We start from the raw sequence: 22,810 nt of genomic DNA, 5'->3' as shown, positions 1-22,810 counted from the left end.
GTGTTACGTTAACGACCTTTAAATACCTCGTTTATTAGTTGTGCAGTATTCCAAAAGGACCGTTCTCTGCAATATTGACGTCTTTGTATTTTGTTGCTGCTGCTGCTGTGCTCACGTACCACGGATATTCCTTGTAACGGAGCCGGGAAACTCGCAACAAAATATCAAATAAACCTAAGTCTCCGTACGAGAAAAAAACACAAACACACGACGCGTTGTTCGCCTCTACGATCTACGGCTGCCCTCTCCTCGGCCCTGGGGCTCGCAAAACTCGACCCCACCGTTCGTTTGCCTTTCGTCACAGTTCCGTTCAAACTCATTCGGTGACTTTTCGGTGAGAGCAACGCTCGGCCACAGGCTGCGCTCTTGGCAAGGGATGACCCGCGGAGGACAGCCTACCTTGCAAGAGTTGTTACATCTTAAGCATACGAAGCAATACGCAATTAACAATACAGAACAATAACAGGAATTTCAAATAATCATTTCAACTGCAGGGTAGGCGCTTCGACAATAATTCGAAGGTGTACAATAAAGGGCAAGACGTTGTTGCAGGACACGAGTAACTACAACAACATAGATTGTTGTTGTTGTTGTTAAAACAGTAAGTCATGGAAGTGGAATTCACGACCTCTGGACGGAACGGCCAGACACGTGGCCACGTCTCCTGGGCGATCTCGCGCTTGTTGTTCCGAGCGGAGGCGCTGATCGACGATGGACACGCGGGCACGAAATCCGCGAATAATCCACCGCACGGAGCGAGACATTCGCCAACATCGCGGGAAGCAAATCCGCCGCGCCCAGCGGCGGAGCGCGGTTTGGAATTGGCGCAGGGAATTAAACGAGGGCTCCCCTGTCCAGAAATTAAATGCCCCCCCTCCCATTTTAGTAGCGTGGAACCCAGAGCACTTTCAGGCCGTAGGTGTCAGCGCAAATGCAACGCCTGCACGCTTGATAGCTGACATCGCTGTTTACACTCAAGCGAGCGTTGAGCGGTCCCAGTGATTAATGGCACCGTTGGTTCTAAAACAATCATACGGCGAGGCACCGGATTATCTTGAAACAAGCAAGCGGTGTTGTTATGTTTTTACTGATTTTAGCTTGCACCCCCCCCCCGCCTAAGATGGACGATGATGGGCTCATGCGACCTTGGTCGCGAATTCAAGTCGCGGACCGAGGAGGATTGAGTCAATGGGACGATGCTGTTCTTTGGAGAAGACGCCGTTCGAATGAACACACACGCCACGTGTGAAGCATTCTCAATCCACTGCTGGATAACGGTTGTCCTACCCATCTCGCTCAGGGACCCGTTCGCACTCGCATGTATTTTTCACGCGGTTACCAAGAACAAGAACCGATAACAGCAATCTCTCTCCTTCTCTCTTGTGTTTTTGGCAGCGATGTTTAACACAACAACAATCATAATTTGGTAGAACTTGTGTGACGTCATTCGCTAAAATTCTGGCAGTCAGGGCATCGCCTTTATCTGATTCCCACGGCGGCTCACACTCCCCCCCCCTTCCCAGAGGCTTTCTCTCCCAGAGGCTTTCTCGCCCCCCCCCTTCCCATCTACCCCCCCCCCCTCCATCTACCCCCCCCCCGTCTCCTCCCCTCATCCTTCCACTCACGCCGCTGCGTGATGCGATGAGCTGATATTCTGTGGGTCTTTCGGTGACGTCACGTAGATAGGTTCGAAGAAAATAACAAATTAAAAAACTGCGACGCTTCGATCGCAACACGAGCGGTCGTCATTTGCTCTTTGCTCGTGATGTGTTGCGATCGAATCGTCGTAGTTTTTTGTTGTTGTTATTTTCTTCGAACCTATCTACGTGACTTCACCGAAAGCCCCAAGGAATATGAATCCTCTGCAGTCGCGCAAGCTTCAAGTCAAGCGATGGGCCGAGTTAGTCGGCACCTGTGCGCGCTGCGAGCTCGTTGCAGAGACGAGCGCTGCGCTCGGAGTCAAAGAAAACACAGTATCGCGTCACCTATCTTTAGTCAGAATAATAAGCAATTAATTATAGGATTATCACGATCCACTCCGCCCCGGACACATTTACTCGACGCGAATATTGAGGACGTGCTGAACACTGGGTGGGGTGGAGCGGTGGCGCAGTGGTTGGCGCACTGCACCGAGAAGCCGACCACCTGAGCTCCATCTCAAGCCACGGAGAACATCAGTGGCGAGTGATATTTGCACCGTTCCTGGCACCGATGATGGTTATGATGATGATGGCGATGTTGATAGTGGCCCATAAGAAACAGCTAGATGCTAACGGCGTGCTGCGCGGAACGCGACCCTGATCGCGATTAACGTGGTGCTGATGTTAATAAGAGTAGTGGTGAACACGATGATAATGATGATATCAACGCGTTATTAATTATAATCTAATAACAGTGATAGCGACGCTGAAGATGAATTGCTGTTGACAAGAGTGATCGCGGCCACGTGATAATAATAATAATATTAATATTCGGGATGGTGTTGATCGTGTGGATTCGCACGCACGCATCTCTCCACACCTCCCTCCTCCACCGCACTCCACTCTCCACCCCTCCTCTCCCACGCCCACCGCGACTCCCCCACCGACACCCCCGACTCCCCATCGCCCATATGGCCACCGAAACTCGCTCGTTCACTTCACTTTCTCGCGACCGTTCGCGCAGAGCGGACACCGTGCTCATCACCTGGCCCGCGTCTGCCCAACGACACCCTGAGCCGCGAGCAGAGAGGCAAGCCGAGGACGCGACCCTTCTCCGTCGCAGCTTCAGCCTCGAGCAGCTTTAGCGCTGCACCCGTTTCGACGCTCGAGGTATTGCGCAGCGTGGCTTCTCGCTTGAGCGGTCTTCCACGTGGAAGTATAAAACGTCGTCGTCGTTGTGAGCCGTGGGCTTGTCCACTGCTGGACGGAGCGTTCTGCCTGATCAACAGTCGCCATCGTTTTGCCAGAAGTTACCGTTGATCTCGGCACGTGCTAAGTGGAAATCGCCATCCGGCATCGGTTGTCGAGGTGCTGCTACTTTCGAGTGAACTTGTGCAGTGATAAGGGCAGTCGGCCAAATCGTGGGATTTTCTGCTCCAATGGCAGTACACAACTCTGTAATGAGAAATATATATATATATAACTCGTTATAATTATCACGATCGTGCGACGTGGTCTATCCACCCTTGGATGAAAATGTCTCCTTCCTGCTAATCATCACCATTATTGTGACCACCAGAGCCACCACTATCATTCAGCATTCACGTCCTCTGTTCATTCGATCGAGAGTAACGAAATAATGTAAAAAATATGTAAATATTCTGGTGGTGAGTGGGGGTTTAATTGAGTATAATTGTTCACAGATTGGGATTTCAAATAGTAAATGCGATTTTCCCTCGTTTTGTGAGGGTTCGGTTTGTGCGATTTTGCGTATATGCAGCTAACATATTATCTACCCATAATTCAATATACGCCGTTTGCATTCACTCATATTACGGATATGCGGTAGGACGTGGGGCAACGTTGTGTATGTGTGTGTTCTGTATGTGTGTGCTCGGTGTGTGTGTGTGTGTGTGTTCTGTGTGTGTGTGTATTCTGTGTGTGTGTGTGTATTCTGTGTGTGTGTGTGTGTGTTCTATGTGTGTGTACTGTGTGCGCTAATCGGCAGCCAGATGTCCCCTTGTGCGGTTTCCTTTCCTTGCGCCCTTTTCACGGACCGCATTTACTACCGCATAAAGCATCTACTACCGTATAAAGCGAGGGAACCCTCGACGAGAATACAATACACTAATAGGCGTCAACAACAACAAATGCAACCACCGTGATCTCTTCGGGTGGCGCTTCGGCGTCGTGGTGGCTGCTTCGCTTGCGCACCGCGCTCTCGGTCTCGGCCGTCTCGCTTCGATTCCTGGCCACGGCTACCAAGAGCGGCGAGTGACATCTCAACCGTTCCCCGCCGCTCCACTCCCACCCAGGCGACATCGTGCCATGACAACCATCACCAACTGAGTCAATACACGGATTTTTGTTCGTGCCGTAAGAATGTGTATTTTTTTTTTGGGGCTGTATGAAACGGCAGGCGGGCTGCAGGTTAACAAACGCTCCCCCCCCCCCCAACGAAAGATGCATGAGAATTTGATTTATTAACACGGGGTTGATATTAGAGTCCATCCACTCTGGCGCCTCTGCGTGCTGCGAAGAAGGGCCATTGCCCGAAACGTCGCCTATTTTAGACAAATTTGCGTAAGAAGGGCGCGCCATTGTCATGCACGCAGCCGCCACGAGTAAGCAGAGCCGTGGCCCAAATTGCCCTCTCGACCACCTGGCCATGCGGGCCTTAGATGTCCCCCGCCCCTCCCTCCCCCGTGTTCACGCGACTCGTCCAACGCCACGTGGTGAACCCTGCGGCGGGCGTGTTCACCAAAGCGTGCCTCACCGTGAACCCGTGGCGTCGTCACACGCTCTACGAAGAAGGCCAATTTCCCGAAACGTCGGCTATTATAGTTATTTGTTTTGTTGGTGCCTTTCAAGGCCACGGCCGTTGTTGTCGAACGCGTGATGCTGTTTAGTTCATTGTGCCCGTGCGTCACGACTAACGCGTCAGCCTTGGCCGCATTGTTGGTGTAATCGTGCATCTTCGGTTGTTCACAGGCTGCGTGACTTTCTTGAGCTATCATCTGTGACCCGGTCGCTTCTTCACAAAGCAATATAGCTCAGTGGGCCTTACCTGGTGAAAAAAAAAATAGTTTAGTTTTTAATACGGTGGGCAGCAGAAGGGCAGTGCAGCCGAATCCGTGGTTGTGCTGTACGCCTATGCTCCCCGCCGTGAAGCAACCGTCACTGACCGGCGTGGTGAAGTATGGTCGAATAACCCCCACGAGCGGCGTGGCGCGGAGGCTTACGAATCTAGCGGTGGATTAACAAAAGTGACTCTGCATGTTGCACAGTAACCATCTCGTCGGTGATGGAATTCATTTACAATTAATCGGGTGAGGGAGTAATGTGTCAGGCACGATTGGCTGCCGAAACATCCGACTATGATCTTGCTCCGATTATGATATACCGCTTCTTGAAAGGCAATGTTAATGAAGCATGTGAGTTGATGTATTTTATATATATATCCGTGCCTCACGTTGGATTTACAGTCCAAATGTTATGGATGTATGTTGAACTTCTTTCGCGCCGTACTCTCTACGGACGAGCATTAGAAAAATTCAAACCGGTCCAGAGTTCACTTTCTCTTAATGATTAGAAAACAATGCTGCCGAATAATGGTCGATGGATTAAAGTAGATTCTGCGTGGAAATGCAAGCACCGTCAAAGTGCGTTGTAGACTCCCCACCCACCCACACTGCGGCGGTGGTGGTGGTGGTATTGGTGGTGGTAGTGGTGGTGGTAGTGGTGGTGGTGGTAGTGGTGGTAGTAGTGGTGGTAGTAGTGGTGGTGGTAGTGGTGGTATTGGTGGTGGTATTGGTGGTGGTAGTGGTGGTGGTAGTGGTGGTGGTGGTAGTGGTGGTAGTAGTGGTGGTGGTAGTAGTGGTGGTGGTGGTAGTGGTGGTGGTAGTAGTGGTGGTGGTAGTAGTGGTGGTGGTAGTGGTGGTGGTGGTATTGGTGGTGGTAGTGGTGGTGGTAGTGGTGGTGGTGGTAGTGGTGGTAGTGGTGGTGGTAGTAGTGGTGGTAGTAGTGGTGGTAGTAGTGGTGGTGGTAGTGGTGGTGGTAGTAGTGGTGGTAGTGGTGGTGGTAGTGGTGGTAGTGGTGGTAGTAGTGGTGGTGGTAGTGGTGGTGGTAGTAGTGGTGGTAGTGGTGGTAGTGGTGGTAGTGATGGTGGTGGTGGTGTAGGCGCGTGTGTGATGCGCAGAATAGTTCTCACCAGGGGGCGTGGAGGTGCGGACCCTGCCACTGAGCTCTGCCGCGCAACTGAGATACTGGTACCCCCCCCCCCAACTATGTGGGTAGGTGCGGTCTGGGGGGGGGGGGGCTGGTATACTCTCCAGTCGAGATGTTCGAGGGGGGGGGGGGTGCATGAGTAGAGACATTGAGGTGTCGCCATATTCGGGGCGACCGCGCGCTGCCCCCCCATCCACCCGTGTCTCAAATCGCGCGCGGAATGTGCACGGAGCGTGTCCCGCCACGTGAGAAGGGGGGAGCGAGCGGTGGTGCAGCGGTTAGCGCAGCGCTTGCAGGACCCAGTTTATTCATCGCGCGTGCTCCCGATATCCGCATTTTTTTAAATCCGGAGCTTTGGCGGCGATGCCGGCTCGGGCGGCTCTGAGCCACCTCGATCGCGCGCAGAGGGACCGAGACTCGCGGTGAGCGTTGCGACATCGTCGTTACTGACGTGGTCGCATTGCACGGAGGGGTGGTGCCCAATCCTCTACCTACACATCCCTCTCCATCCTCTTCTCTCCCTTGTACCTACAACCCTCCCTCCTGCGCCCTCTCTCCCATTCCTCATTCTCCCCACCCCACACACCGCCCCACCCTTACTCCCCTTCTCCATCCCGCATCTCTCCTCCTCCCTCTCCCCATCCTACTCCCTCCCAGGAATTTGCTGCGCTGCCCTCTGCTGTTACACTCACGTTAGCCCCCCCCCCTCTGCCCGCCGCAGCGCCCCGTCACGCGCCCCGTGCCCTCTTGCACAGCGGTGGTGGCTCTGCCGAGGTGTCGTGACACCTGCATGGCTGCGCTATCCAGCTGGGTGCATCTGGGGCGCGTGCCACTGGGACGATCATTTCGTGACACGGACCTTCTCGGCCGAGGGCGTCGTCTGACTGCGGCGGTCATTGGATCTGGCAGAAGGAAGGAGGCGACGGTGGTGAGGCGTGCGGGAGGTGTGGAGGGCATGGTTCGCCATGCCCTGTGAAGCGCTCACCCCTCCTCTTCCCCGCCGCATCGTTCCGCTGTCGCTGTTGTTTTGGTCGCGGTTGTGTTTTTTTGGAGCGATTCGCGCGTGGATGTCGAATGTTGATTCTTTCCGTCAGATTTTTGTTGTTGTTGGGCGAAACCTCGCTGACGCCTCCATCGTCGGTGAGAGCAGCAACAGTAGCAGCAGTAGCAGCAGCAACAACAGCAGCAACAGCAGCAGCAATAGCAGCAGCAGCAGCAACAACAGCAGCAGTAGCAACAGCAACAAAAGCCAGCCTCGGCAACAGCGGCGAGATTCGCCCAAGAGGAATTTCGTTGAGCGGTGCAGGGTGAGGGAGGGCGAGGAGGAGAGAGGCAGGCGAGAGGATGTATGAGAGGTGAGGGTGAGAGAGGAGGGAGGTGAGAGAGGGAGATGATGAGCCGGTGGGAGGAAGTCGCGAGTCTTTATCTCCTGCGCGTGTCTGGGCAGGTGGCTCGTGACTCCCGCCTTGGGCCACGTGGCCTTGTTGTCGAGGTCGACAGCGGAAGGGGGTGGGGGGGGGGAGTCGAACCTGAACTTCCAGTCCTCCGGGGGGTCGTGTTCTGCTGCCTGTCGCGTGTGCCGCGTTGGATGCGGCGCTTGATGAGCTTGTGCTGACTCGCGACCCAGGGGAGGCCAGGGCGAAGGTCGGATGCGAATGTGGCTCTATTTGTGGTGCAGACTGCCAGATGGCCGGACGATGGCAGGACAGCGATTCGTGAATTCACGTGTAGATTTGGACAGCGATTCATGAATTAATCTGTATAGATTTGTTTTGTTATGCGATCCGTATGCGTAGTGGGTTTTCTGTTGGCACTCCTGATTTATTCACACACGTCCAACACTTAGGAAGCCACTGCGGCTATGCACTTTTAAATCTAGATTGAAAAATAATTTATTTGAAAGCAATTTTTTGTGCGTGTATAGTTTTTTTCTTTACCCCGCACCTCCGATTAGCACGGTTGGATACGTACGGTGCGAAAGAAGTTCAACATATATACCATGACTGAAATTGGCCAAACATCCCAATGCAGGACATTCCTGAGTTTTGAAACTCGGCTCGGCGTTGTTGATTATAATGATGATGATGGTGCTAATTTACTCGTGCTCCGAGTTGTTAATGATGATGTGCTGTTGCGAGTATTAATAGGGATGATAGACCGATGCTGGTAGTCGTGGTGATGATGATGACACTGGTGGTGCTGGTCGTGACGGTGGTGCTGGTTGTGGTGGTGATGGTGATAGTGCTGGTTGTGATGGTGGTGGTGATGATGATACTGGTGGTGCTGGTCGTGACGGTGGTGCTGGTTGTGATGGTGGTGGTGGTGGTGCTGGCTGTGATGGTGGTGCTGGTTGTGATGGTGGTGGTGATGATGATACTGGTGACGCTGGCAATGATGGTGGAGGTGGTTGTGATGATGATCCTTACCGCACCCTGGCTGGGTCTTAAACTCGTACTCGACAAACTCTGTAATAATTTCACTCAACAAAAAATGATGGGCGCTTGCCAACAAAAAAAACCATTGAGTCCAGACGTAGCCTCCCGTGAAAGATCTTCTCTCGCTCCGCTGCGGGGGAAACTCTCCGCTTGGGACGGCGTCTGCGTTGCGTGAGTTGTGCGCGCGGCGAGCGAGTGCGCGTCTCGACAAACGGAGACCTGGGGTGAAGTTACGAGCAGATCGCGTGGTGATGCGGGCAAGCCATCCATAACATCCCCTCCCCACACACACACACCACAACCCACCCACCCCCAAAATAAAAAAAATACAATGGAATTTTATTTCTTGCCAGACGTATATTTAGTTTTTGTCCCCCCCCCCTCTCTTTTTCCACCATCTCGATGGCTTTGTCAGGAAATCCTAAAATTATTCGAATCTGCTCATTGGGCCGCGGCAGCCTCCAGCAACAGCGGCGGCAGCAGCAGCAGCAGCAGCGCCTATTGAGCTGTTTCCGTGAGCGATGCGGTGCAGAGGTCGCGAGTCGAATCAGCGGTGGAAGATTTAATAAGTATAACCCGTAAAAACAAAGTTTTTCACTATAAATCCTTTATATGCGTGGCAGCGAACTTAATATAAAGGATTTAAAAATATATTCGCCTGTGGAGGACGCGGGGATCGATCCCGCGACCTTAGGCATGGGAAGCGAGGGCGCTACCAACTGCGCTACTCCGCCACGGCCTGTGGAGGGGTTACGCTCTGGGCTCTTATACTGTGAATGAGTTCAATTTGAATATATGTAAAATATTTTTTTTTTGCCTAAAAAGTGTAAAATTTTGGGAATTTTTTTTCACGAACATTAATTGTCTCGCACAACGAGTCTGTGTGGAAAATGTCAGCTCGATTGGATCACGGGAAGTGGGTTAAAAAACGACCGAAAGATTTGCACGGTCGTAAGCAAGCACGCAAGCAAGCAAGCAAGCACGCAAGCAAGCAAGCGAACTTAATATAAAGGATTTAAAAAAAAACAACAACACAAAGACGAAGATCACCACCCCGTGTAGTCTACACAAAGACAAAGATCTCCCAGATAGCCTCAACAGACTGTAGGGGCAAGTGCTGTTAGCGAGCACCTGTGAAGGCCGACACGGCGTACGGGGTGGTGGTGGGGTGGGTGGGTGTCTGTGGATGTGCGGGAGGAGTGATGTGGCGAGCAGCACCGCTCTGTTTACCCGCCGTGCACGTTGGCACACCGCGCCAGGCATTTGCGTCAGGCTGAGTAGTCCCCAGGGGAGAGGTTCCTTGGCCCCGACAAAGACATTGCACCTTAGATACAGGCCCAGGGCCTCGAAAGCATGGCAGGGGTTCGAGGTCGGTTAGTGCTGCTCGCAACCGTGGAGGTGGCCAGGACACGCCAACAACAACAACAACAAACCCCTTGTGTTGTCGGGTTGCACTGCGCGGTGGCCAATGGATGGCAACAGTTGACAAGGACGGGATTCTCGAATGTGTCCGTGCGGGGAATTTGACTGACCGCGAGTCACCCCCAGTGCGTGGTGGCGGTGGTGGTGGCGGTGGTGGTGGCGGCGGTGGTGGCGGCGGTGGTGGCGGCGGTGGTGGCGGCGGCGGTGGTGGCGGCGGTGGTGGTGGCGGTGGTGGTGATGGTGGTGGTGGTGGCGGCGGTGGCGGCGGTGGTGGCGGTGGTGGTGGTGGCGGTGGCGGCGGTGGTGGCGGCGGTGGTGGCGGCGGCGGTGGCGGCAGTGCGTGGCGGTGGCGGCGGTGGCGGTGGTGGCGGTGGTGGTGGTGGTGGTGGCGGTGGTGGTGGTGGCAGTGGCGGTGGCGGCGGCGGTGGCGGCGGTGGTGGCGGCGGCGGTGGTGGCGGCGGCGGTGGTGGCGGCGGCGGTGGCGGCGGCGGCGGTGGTGGCGGTGGTGGCGGCGGCGGTAGTGGCGGCGGTGGTGGTGGTGGTGGTGATGGTAGTGGTGGCGGCGGTGGCGGCGGTGGCGGTGGTGGTGGCGGTGGTGGTGGTGGTGGCGGTGGTGGTGGTGGTGGCGGCGGTGGTGGTGGTGGCGGTGATGGTGGTGATGGTGGCAGTGCGTGGCGGTGGCGGCGGTGGCGGTGGTGGCGGTGGTGGTGGCGGTGGTGGTGGCGGCGGTGGTGGCGGTGGTGGGGGTGGCGGTGGTGGTGGTGGCGGTGGCGGTGGTGGTGATGGCGGTGATGGTGGTGATGGTGGCAGTGCGTGGCGGTGGCGGCGGTGGCGGTGGTGGCGGTGGTGGTGGTGGCGGTGGTGGTGGCGGTGGTTGCGGCGGTGGTGGTAGTGGGGTTCCTACTCGGCTCCGGTGTCCTTCTGCGTGAAGGTGAAACGCTCGTTAACGTCATTGGTCAGACATCCCAATGGGCCCACCTCCTCACTGAACCCACCTCGTCACTGAATGGACTCACCTCGTCAATGCTGCCTCCTGTTCACGCATCTAAGACAATTCACTCCGCTGTGTTCCTAGAGACGAGAATTCTCGTGAAGTTGTTTGTTTTTTTTTGCGTGAAAAACATTCAAGCGTTGCCTGGGATAAGCGCGTCTCCTGCGAGTGATCTTGAAGTGCACCTAGCCTGGCACAAGCGCCGTGGTGACGTAAGCGCAACTTGGTAATGGACGGCGGCTGCGTGTTTTGTTTATAAACGGTGCACGGCTACAGCTCGACCCGTGGAGTAGCCGTCGTGGTCACTGTCGTCATCGTTGTTTGTGGTCGATATCGGAATCATCATCATCATCATCAGCATCCACGGCAGCCGCACCATCAGTAACCACGAGGAGCAGAAGCGCCAATCGTGATTTACTGCGCAGCATAATCAGCATAATCAGCATAATCAGCATAATCAGCATAATCAGCATAATCAGCATAATCAGCATAATCGGCATAATCGGCATAATCAGCATAATCGGCATAATCAGCACAATCAGCATAATCAGCATAATCAGCACAATCAGCACAATCAGCATAATCGGCATAATCGGCATAATCAGCATAATCAGCACAATCAGCATAATCAGCATAATCAGCATAATCGGCACAATCGGCATAATCGGCATAATCAGCATAATCAGCATAATCAGCATAATCGGCATGATCGGCATAATCAGCATAAGCAGCATAATCACCATAATCAGCATAATCAGCATAATCAGCAGCAGCAGCGAGATGTCATCTCCCTCGCCTGGTATGCGGGAGGTCGTGGGTTCGATCCCGACCCCGACGCATGCTGCTGTGTGTTTGGAGTTTGCGTATTTTTCTCCCCGCGGTCGCGTGGTTCTTAGCTCCGGGTCTCTCCGGGTTCTACCTTCACATTTTAGAAACGTGCGTTTTCGACTTTCTGGCTGCTTTACATTTCCAGACGACGGCCACTTCGCCGAGCAATAATTATTGGCTCGGTCTCTACTGAAAAAAAAAACAAATTCGCTCAGTGGGCCTTACCTGGTCAGTTAAATACGTTCATAATGAAATCGAAGTAAGTTGATTCGTCCGGGTGCCGTAGGTGAAGGCACCACGTGGCGAAGCTGCCCGACTATCTGGGACGCTCGATAACAGTTTTCCGATGGACATACGGGGGGGAGGGCTTCGGTCTAGAAACGTGGAATTTCTACCACTGGCTCTGGGAAAGCCGGTCGAGATGAGGGACTTTTGTCTCGTTGGTTAGAAATGTTTGCAGAAAGAAAAAAAAACTCGGGTGAAAAGTGAAACTTGCAAACAGACGGATGTGATGTCGTTGGGATGCTGTGTGGTCCCTTTGTTTGCAACAGCACAGGAACGTTCAGACCGCTGCGCTTGTCATAACCGTACAACAATCCAGACCAATAAATAAAGCGTTGACTTAATAATCGTCCCCATAAATCGTTTAATTTATTTTTATACTGCGTTTGGAAGCAAAAGTAGAAACCCGTAACTCAAGGAGATGTTCCTATACCACCGGCCAAACAAACAGAGTTGCCGGTGTGACACGCAATCGCAATACCACCCACCAGCCATGGCCAATCCACTGCTGGATGAATGCCTCTCCAATCCGTAGCCATCTCTCGCGGTGCAATCAATACTATATTGGTGAATAGATATATCTGAACCGCTCCTGCACTCTGCCCCCCCCCCCCACTTCACACCACCTCCCTGCACTGAACAACGTGGTTGAAGTATGGTCAAACAACCCCCCTCAGGACCGACACGGCGCAGGGGAGAGGCCTTCATTTAGCAGTGGATTGGCACAAGGTTGTACATTATTATTATTGTTACAGGCAGAGGAGAGAGGGACGTCACGCGCCACCACCAAGCTGTGAGAGTGGCAGGGTGGCAGTGAGCGCGCCGCGCTACGATCCCGGCGACCCGAGTTCGATTCCAGCTCACGGCCAACGCCAGCTACGATTATCTGAAACGGTCATGGGCCTCGCCCCTAGGTCGACTCAGTCTCCAGTGAGTAGCTGGTGCGGTGTGGAGTAAACATCTCCACGAAAGAGACAAAGGCGGCCAGGCGTGGTGTTGGCCACTCACCCGCTCGTGTGCCGTGCCGACCTTCATATGTGCTCGTTAACAGCACTTGCCACAACAGTCTCTTCAGGCAATACCGGGGATCTTTATCATTGTGTTATACTGTATATGAGTTCTACTTCGCAATCGTTTTCTCAAAGTGAACAGTTTTATATAAATAATAACATTTTACGACCCAAAAACAAATGTGCGAGAGTCCATTCAAGTGCTTGTGGAAAAATGAACCTAATCATCATCATCATCATCACGATGCATGGGAGGGACACCCCGTAGGTGTCCAATGCACGTTTCGTCTTAACTTGGGGATAGAATCAACAAACAAAACTCTCCCAAGATGGGGCGATACCAGCCAAGGGCGTGTTGCCTCGCCGTGATTACAAGCGGGCCGCGAACACCGGAGGACGCTCGCAAAGAATCTGGAACAAACCAAAAACCGAGGAGTGCACAAGGAAGAAGCATGGTAAGCTCGGTGCAGGCTGGGAATTACGATGAGAAACAAACAAAAAAACGAACAACAAAAAAACTCGTGGATTAAAGTACAAATGTAAAAGCGGACTTGGGCAGGACAATTGCTAAGAAGGGAATCGTGGCTGGTGGACATCACGCATTGTAGAATGGCGACAGCAGCAGCCGCGTGATGAAGGGAACGTGCCCTAAACGACGACCATCGTGGAGATAGCGCGGAGAGACGCCGTGCAGTGGTGAGATTGTGACATGGCAAGGTCACGAGGCATAGTGAAGATGTTGCGGCCTTCATCCAGCAGTGGATAGACCAAACCTGCTGCTGCTGCTGATGATGATGATGATTGTCAATCCATTGCTGTGGATGAAGATCATGTTGGTCATGGTGGCTGTTTAAGGACACCTCCACCGTTTTGGTCAATGCAGGTTTGTGAAATCGTGAGGAGGGGACAACGACCTGTTCAGATCTCACTCTTCGCTGACGGAAATCAACCTCGCGTTGGTGGGATTGTACCACAGTGCGCTAACCACTGCGCCACCGCTCCCTCTTACTCGTAAGGTCCATTGGTTGATGGGCCCGAGGCGGGCATTGAACTGGCACTCGGAAGGTCGGCGACTAAGGGGAAGTCCTAATACTCACGGTGGTGACGATAATGTGGAAGAGGTCCTTGAAAGATGCATAAATTGAGTAACCAGAGGTAGACTTAAAGCCAGACGACGGACGTCATGCGAGCAGCCTTCGTGGGTCAGGTGTCAACTTTGCAACGGCTGAAGGGATCTAGCAGAAGGAAGAAAGCGATGGCGAGCTGTGATGTCATCGACGGGATTGGGCGTGATGGCAGAGGGGAGCCGGTCGTGGCCACCATAGTAATGCCGAGGTAATTACCCACGAAAGCCTCGCCGAGCCTCGGGGCTCATCTTTAGCATGGCCCCACGTTGGCGTGTGCGAACAATTGTATTCCTGGGCGTTTGGCTTCATGTCGGCGGAAATCAGAGTCCGTGGAAAAAAAGGAAAAAAAAACCGCATCAAGCGTTCGAGGGGCGTGGTGCTCCAGAGGGGTACACTTACTAAATCCACGCCAACAACACCCGGCAGGGCCCGGTAGTTACCCGTCCAAGCACCAACCAAGCTCAACTCTAATTAGGTCTCGGGGCCATTCGGCCACAAGCAGCCGAGTTTTTCGCCCGTCCCAGCGAGCGAGTCTGTGCACGGACATTTTAATTATTATTATTAAGAGCGTTTTCTCTTTAAATCTACTTGGCAGGCGAGACCGACCCAGACATCTCCGCTTGGCCGCGCTCTGCGTTTCGTCTCGTCCCCGAACAAGTGGTGGCTTTTAAAGCTGAAGTGTCATGATGAGTGCTCAAATGTCATGCAGTCAACAGGCCAGTCACCCAGCTAGCTAGCCAGCCACTCAGCCACGCAGCAATCCAGCTAGCCACGCAGTTGCCAAATCCGCCACCCAGCGAGTCATATAGCCAATCGCCCACTTAGCCAACCACCTATCCAGTCGTTCGGCCAGCTAGTCACTCTCCACCAGTCACTCCATCTCGCCAAGCATCTGCCCGGCCATCCAGCTCGCAAAAGAATCCAGCCACCAAAGCGAGCCGCTCGGTTGAGCCAGCCATCTAACCAGATCGTCAAGTCACCCAGCCAGTCACCTCTCCTCCCGCCCACTCAACCACCCACCCCACCCACCTAGCGAGCCAGAATATTACCCAGCCAGCCAGAAACTTACTCAGCCAGCCTCTCTTCAAAACTTCTTAGCTAACTCCCATTCCTCTACCCCCCCCCACCTCCACTGACTCCGCCCGTCTGCATCTCTCGGTGTAATTTCCTGTGGTGTGTTGGACTGGGCTGGGCTTAATACTTTACTGGAGCTGCGCTCGGTTTTCGAGAGAGGGCGAGAGAGTGGGAGAGAGCGCGGCTGGGGTGGTTGAGTGCTCGCAGTGAACGCCAGGGAATCTCTTCGAGTCGCTCCGAGTTGAGTCCGCGGCATAAGAAGGACGGCGAGAAGGGCCGAGTTCGCGCCCACGGGTCCACGACAGCTTCGCCTCCAACTCGGCCCGTCTCGCCTTGTCGTCCCCCCGTCACCTCGCGAGGTACTGCCGCTTGCTCATCCTCGCTGCGTTGTGACCGTGGGGAGCGTGGGGTGGTGGTGGGGGCGGGGGGCATCGGTCAAACTGCGCACGGCGATCTGAAAAACCCCGGCCGCCCGAATTCGATGACGGTAGCGGCGGCGAGCGATATCTGAACCGGTACTGGCGGCCCAACGCCCCCCAGCCTCTTTTCTCTCCCAGCTTTACTCACTCGCACTGCCCAGCGTGGTGAAGTATGGTCAAACGACCGGCACGGCGCGGGGGGGGGAGGGAGGCCTTCATCAAGCAGTGGATTGACATTGAGGCTATACATTAGGTGATTAATATTGACAGTTATATTCGACTTCGTATTCTTTCGAGGTTTCAAATTGATTTGCTGCGGATGACTCGTTGCTGAGTGTCATCTGAAGGTTGACTCGGAGTGAACGTGGAGTGCACGGCATCACGTGGGTGCGCGTGCGAGTACCGGGTGAGCGGTTTAAGCATCATTTACAACCCTTCATCAATCCGCCGCTGGGTAAAGGCCTCTTCCCTCTACCTTGTTGGTGATGAGGGTTGTTTCGCCATACTTCACCACGCTGGTCAATGCGTGTTGGTGCGAGGCGGTGGGGGGTGGTGAGGGCAGCACTGGCGGAGATATCCGCCGCCACTGACGAAGCTGTGGCCGGGAGTCGAACTCGGTTTGCCGGTATTCCTTTGTGCGCATGCGTGTGAATGTATCTGTGTGTCTCTGTGTGTGTGTCTCTCTCTGTGTGTGTTTCTCTGTGTGTGTCTCTGTGTGTGTGTGTCTCTGTGTGTGTCTGTGTGTGTGTGTCTCTGTGTGAACGTGTCTCTGTGTGTGTGTCTCTGTGTGTGTCTCTGTATGTGTGTGTCTCTGTGTGTGTCTCTGTGTGAACGTGTCTTTGTGTGTCTCTGTGTGTGTGTGTCTGTGTGTGTGTCTCTGTGTGTGTGTGTCTCTGTGTGTGTGTGTCTGTGTGTGTGTGTCTCTGTGTGAACGTGTCTTTGTGTGTCTGTCTCTGTGTGTGTGCCTCTGTGTGTGTGTACCGCTTATGTAATGCACATAGATGATGGAGATTGTAATTCTCTGTTATGGAAGGGGCCGAAATGAATTTGGAACACAATAGCAGTCGAGCACGGAGCTTATGATCAGAAGGGGGGGAAATTTTCGATTTATTTTTCTCATTTGGATCACAAATTACAGCTTGGATATTTGATCATTGGGACACGGGCCAACTTAAAGGTGTTTTTTTCCTTCTCAATAGAAATCTGGAAGCGTTCATCAACGCTTAGAGAGGGGTGATTCCTGGTCAGCTGTGAGTTAGGAAATTCGCCTCCCGTTGAAGCGTGTCACTGAATCCCGATAGAGAAATGGAACGAAGTGCGCTGCTGGAGACTGTCACTGCGATCCAATGGTGCCCAGTTGCCGCTGTGGGCAGCACGGGGCTTATGCCAATCGACGGTGGAAAAGTTACCAATTTTTCAATCCCGGTCATTGTTCAACTCGACTCGTCATCACCATCATCACCATCATCATATCTCCGCGGTCGATAAACAAACAAACGACATATCCGTACTACATTGTCAAGAGGGCATCAGTCGCCGTGTTGTGTGGATAGACTGTCCCCGTCATGGGAAAGTGAAAGTTCTCACTCGCGCAGGTTTGGGTCCGCGCCGCCGCCCACATTACTCGTTCGAGCAGGGGAGATGTTTGCGGTTGGGAGTGGTCGGTGGGGGGGAAGGAATGGATTTAGATGTGGGGCGAAGTGCTCGTGCCTGGACACGATAGCGACGAAGCCCGTGAGCTTCACGCCGCAATCACTGCTGCGCCTGCATTCGACTCGCTTTGCCAGGGTGTGGTGCCACACGCCTATGGTTAAAGAGGTTTGGAGGGAATGGTTGGTGGTCAGGAGATGGCAGTACAGCAAGTCGGATTCGCGAGGTCCCCACCTGCGTTGCGGGACCACGAGCGAAAACCCTCCACGTACGCGTGGTGAGGTTCTTCCTCTCGCTTCGTGCGGTGTCCTCCCGCACGAAGCGAGATGGACATTAGTATTATTATTTATTTAAAAAAAGGATATGGCCAACGATCCGATTGCAGGGCTCTACAGAATAATACTTTTCAACACTCGTGGAGGCTTGCTTTCCGGAAAATACAGGTGTCATTGTTCGCGTTGCGCGAGTGTATTGCATGTGTGTGGTTTAGGTCGACTCAGCCTCAAATGAGTACCTGGTGCGGTGTGTAAACATCGCCACTCGGGAGATAAAGGCGGCCGGGTGTGGTGCTTGCCACGCACCCCATCGTGTGTCGTGTCGGTCTTCATAGGTGCCCGCTAACAGCACGTGCCCCTGCACTCTGCTGATGTTTTCACACCGCAACATGTACTCATTTGATGCCCGGTTCAGATAATCGTCACTGGTATTGGCCGTGAGCGGGAATCGAACTCGCCTGCTGAGACACGCAAGTCAATTGGTCCGACCAGCCATCGCTATGTCTGTCCGTGTATATGATTCCATCTGTATCTCTGTCCGTCTCTTCGTCCATCTGTCTGTTCGCCTACCCGCTGTACTCTCTATCCTTTGGGATGATTGGTCATCTGCCGATGCCAACAATTAACGTCTGAATGTAATCACATTGTCACCACAGCGGCAGATGAATACACTTTGTTTTGTTAACCCCTCTGTCTATCCATCCGTCTATCTGCCCTCTGGCCTTGCTGTCTCTCTGCCTGCCTCTGAGGTCTCTCCGTCTGTCCGTCTTTCATTGTGCAAACGAGGATACGAATAGAAGTCACCCCAAGTTTGAAAGACTCCAAGAGTTTCTGAGAGCCCTGGCAAGGGAACGTGGAATCGCTGTAGGAGAACACGCTCCTCGACGATGACGATGATGATGATTTACCGCTCACAGGCATAGAGGCATTCATTTGTCTGCCCGGTGGAATGCGCCCAAGTGATTCTATCTGCCGGGAGACGGTAGCCGGCGGCGAGGAAACCGGGTGCCACGTGGTCTTACCCCGGCAATGTGGGATTTCCATCATCCACTTTAAAGCACCCGCCGATTTTGGACACGTTCATTTATTCTTGGGTTTTTTTTTTCTACGTGACTTTACCGAAAGAACCAAAGAGTGATTCCTGCAGTCACGAAAGCTTCAAATCACGTTCATTTATGTTTGTTGCAATTGTTAACTTCGGAATCAGTGGTGTGGTGTGGAGGGGGGAGGGACGGGGCAGCGGTGGCGCGGCTTGCTTTCTGCGCAAAAAACTCTGCAAACCTGAGTTCGCTTGCCGGCCACGACCAACATTGGTGGCGGGGGATATCTGAACCTGCCCTCGACAACCCTGCCTTCCAAGAGGTCCTCATCCTTCATCTAGCAGTGGATTGCCCAGGTGGCCTCTAGATAAACTTCTGAATCGGCATCGTTTCATCGTGGCTCCCCTCCCATCCCACTACGCCCCCCCCCCCTCCAACAAAAGAAGCATTCCTGGCAGCGCCGTGACCGCGCGGCTCTCCGTGTTCACCAATCATCATGCGCGTGTGATGCGTGCAGGCGATTTGATTAACATGGCAGTGGAAAGATTGGCAGAGACGAAGCAGCGGGCCGCGCGAAGGGTCACTGGAATATTGGAAGGCCCAGATTTCAGGGAATGTCGGGCAGGGCAGGTGTGAAAACTAAAAACTCTTTCCATTCTAGCCCCCCCCTTCTCCCATGCCCTCCACCCCCCATCCACGTACGCCCCCCGTCCCCCCCCCCCACACCTATACCGCTGTGCATTATTGACGGTCAGAATCACATGTTGAAGAAACGGGGAACACATGGGCATAGTTACGTATATTGCCGAATTGTTGTCGTTGTTGTTGTCACTTATTTGCACGAGAAAACCTCGCTGGCTGTCAATTCTTTTTTCAGGAGGAGGCTCCTGCTGTGTTTCGCAGTAGGGCGGCGATGTTGCTACGCGTTCCCCACCCCCCCCCCAATTGAGTAATTTGAGGGCAACTTTAGCAAATTTGGAAAACATCCAATCCACCTGGGCGCCAGTTGGCGCGGCGTTGGTAATTGAGACGTCTGCACGCCAAACATCTGACACAAACGAGTAAACGTTCGTTCAGATGCGTGCCTGATCCGTTCCCTGCACGGGCTATCGCCTTGTTTTAAACAAAGAAGGTAGTCTCTCTGCTTGACTTGTATCTGGAGCGGCTATCGCCTTATTTTAAACAAAGAAGGTAGTCTCTCTGCTTGAATTGTATCTGGAGCGGTGACGCAGTGGTTAGTGGCGTGCATCCGACGGCCGGCCTAAATTCTATTCCTGGCCACGGCTAACATCCGTGGCTTGAAAATGTTTGAACGGATCCTGCACCCCTCGCCCCTCCTCCACCCCCAGCCATCATCAAGCCGTACCGACCAGCGTGGTGAAGTATAGTCACGTAACCCCCCCATGAGAAAACTACTTTTATTTTACCAGGTAAGGCCCACTGAGCTATGCAGATCGTTGTCACAAGCGACCTGACCACACGGCATGGAGAGGCTTTCATGCAGCAGTGGATTTGATATATTTATTAGTACAAATAATTACATCATACTTGACCTATAATTAGAGTCAGTCTCACTGGGTTTCCGCGAACACATGGGGAACACTAAATCCGCTTATTTGGATTGAAACGGTTTCCTGGTGGCCACCATTCCCCAAGTGCTGTGACTAACTGGCTGCTTTACACAGACAAAAGGAATTCCTTGTGACGTGGATTTTCCTGTTAGCGCACCCCATGCATCGCGGTGATTATCCCTACCGCCCTTGTTAAATAGGCTAAGGTCAAGAGATCATCACAGCCAATGCCGTTAAATGCCACCACGCCTCGCCATCGCTTCCTTCCTTCTGCCAGATTCCTTACGTTTCTGTAAAGTCGACACCCCGCCCTGACAAGAGCCACTGTCTGGATTTCTGTCCTCCCCCTTGAATCGCCCAACTCTGGGTACCCGTCCCGTTGGTTCCCGTCTCGGCAAGCCACCCGCCCCAACCTCCATCCTAGGCACCCGTCGTACCCCACCTCCTCCTCCTACCACACATTGTTTCCACGTTCTAGTTCGAAGCGACTCGTAGCTTGCCCCATACTCCTCTGCCCCGTAACACGCATGCCCCACACCCATCGCATCCAGGTTTTCTGTATTTCCCCGCCACGGTCCGTGACTCATGTCCAAGCTTGCTTGCCCTTACACCCCATTAAAATCGTTACGCATCCACTCGCATTGAAATGCCATCGAGTTTATTTTATCGATGCTTTGTTCAGCTCCAACCCACTGGGGGGGGGCGGGGGGGTGGGTCCTTGTTGCCAACAATTCTCGAGTCCCGGCCTCTGCTTCCACGAACCTCCCCAGCCGCTCCAGCCTCCTTCCCCGTCTCCCCTCGCTGGTACTGCGATGTCGTGGTTTAAACAAATATATACACAACTAAATCTTGTTATTACTCTCAGTCTGGTCTTTGTGCTCGCCTCGCGAAGTCTCTGTCCGTGTTTTTTTTATTTAAAACAACAATAATAACAATAAAGATAAATCTCTGATAACCAAAAGCAGTAAACAATTCTACGGAATAAAAACAGCTGTTGCTTTTGTTCGGACGCCGGGACAAAGCAGTTGCATTGTGCGAAGAGCGACCTGTGCGAAGGAAAATGTTTTTTTTCTAAGTGTGAATTTCCTTTCACGTGACGTCCACACACACACACGCGCGCACACCTCGGTGTACACACACGCGCACAGACACATGCATTCACGTACACACACGCGCATGCGCGTGCACACACACACACACCTCGACATACACGCGCACAAACAGCAGAACACACACAATCACAGACACCAGGGTAGCAGACACGTATACACACGCCCATACAAATTCATGCACACACGCACCCCGAAAGACGTAATTTAGCACACACACACACATGCACTTGCGTGCGTACACGGAGACAAAGACAACGTTCCCCCGTATAGCCTTCAATCGACTGTTTGGGCAACTGCTTTCAGAGAGCAACCTATGAAGGCTGGCACGTCACACAAGGAAGGGGGGAGGCCAACACCACGCCCGGCCGCCTTTGTGCCCCTAGTGGCGATGTTAACACTCCGCACCAAGTCATCATTTGAGGCTGAGTCAGCCTGGGGGGGGGGGGGAGTCCCAGAACCGGTTCAGATATTCGTCACTGATGTTGGCCGTGAGCGGGAATCGAACTCGGGTCGCCGCTTTCCTGGGGAGGCAATGACAAAGATCGTCGGAGGTTGTCGTCGTGTTTTTTTTGGGTCACGTCCTGACGGAAGCGCCCATAACTCAACGCGCTGGTGTCGGGCGGTCAGTCGGTGGCTCTGCACGTGGCTTGTAACCCATCACTGGGGAGGCCGCGAGGGTTGGTGGGTCGGACAAAATGTTGCGAGACGCCCTTCCCGTGGGCATCGAGGTGCTCTAAGCCTGGCTCGCCAGCGGAATGCGATAGAGCAAAGCGGTGGGGCCGATGCCATCCGTCCCTTCTGTATGGGATAGAGCGTTGTCCCCTCGCATTGCGTGGGGTATCTCCGGTGGCTTCGGTTTCATCATCCCACATGTATAACCAATCAGAAATTGGCTGAAAACATCTTAATATATAGAGAACTGCAGAGCAATTCTCGGCATTGGTTCACCACTTGGCAGTCTTCCAGCTTGTCTGTGGTTTATCAGCGACTGTGAAATGAAATTTGCATGAACAGCGCTGTGTAAAAAACAATTAGGGTTTTTGTTGTTGTTGTTGTTGCGTGTATGGTCTTGCAGTGATAAATAAAACTAGCCCTTTGCCCGTTCAAGGACGGGTGTATTGCAGTACATCTGAAACGTGCAAGCGGAAAGCAGACCGCGACGTGATATCCATTGCATCCATTCGTGTGCAATTTGTAAGACCGCGGTGACACAGACCTATTGCATTTTAATGTTATAATCCCTTGTTCATCATGACGTCCTTTTTACTTTGATGTCTCAATAGCGGAGATCGAGTGACGTGAGGGTTCTGCCTTTGTAGTGAGGGTTGGAAGTTGACGCTGAGGGGGGAGGAGGCGCCTCGGCCCCCTCATGTGGAGTGACGTCACCCGCTAATGATTATTAATGGACGGGGGGGGGGTGTCCATTTAGAGGACGTCACCTGTCAAAGATTATTAATGAGGGGGGCTGGTCGACGTGGAGTGACGTCACGAGCGTTGCACAGAGACATTCTTGGCTCATTATCGTAGGTAATAATAATGGGGGAAGGGGTGTCTGTTTGGAGGACGTCACCTGCTCATGAATATTAATTCGGGGGGTTGGTCGATGTGGAGTGACGTCACGAGCGTTAAGGACAGACATTCCTGGGTGATTATAGCATTATGCGTTGATGTTCCAACTGGCAGGTGAAGCATTGAAACAGACATGTG

General features: G+C 53.3%; 1 protein-coding gene across 1 annotated transcript in view; it reads left to right on the top strand.

Moving 5' to 3' along the window:
* Positions 1-2,567: 2,567 nt before the first annotated feature.
* LOC144941407 (gap junction gamma-1 protein-like) overlaps positions 2,568-22,810 on the top strand; it is a 44,972-nt gene continuing 24,729 nt past the window's right edge. The window contains exon 1 of the mRNA XM_078867905.1: positions 2,568-2,810. The gene's annotated coding sequence lies outside the window, so the exon portion shown is untranslated. The remainder of the gene's footprint in view (positions 2,811-22,810) is intronic.

The sequence above is a fragment of the Lampetra fluviatilis genome, chromosome 2, assembly GCF_964198595.1.
Source record: "Lampetra fluviatilis chromosome 2, kcLamFluv1.1, whole genome shotgun sequence".
NCBI classification, from domain to species: domain Eukaryota; kingdom Metazoa; phylum Chordata; class Hyperoartia; order Petromyzontiformes; family Petromyzontidae; genus Lampetra; species Lampetra fluviatilis.
This window is presented reverse-complemented; position numbering and strand designations above follow the sequence as displayed.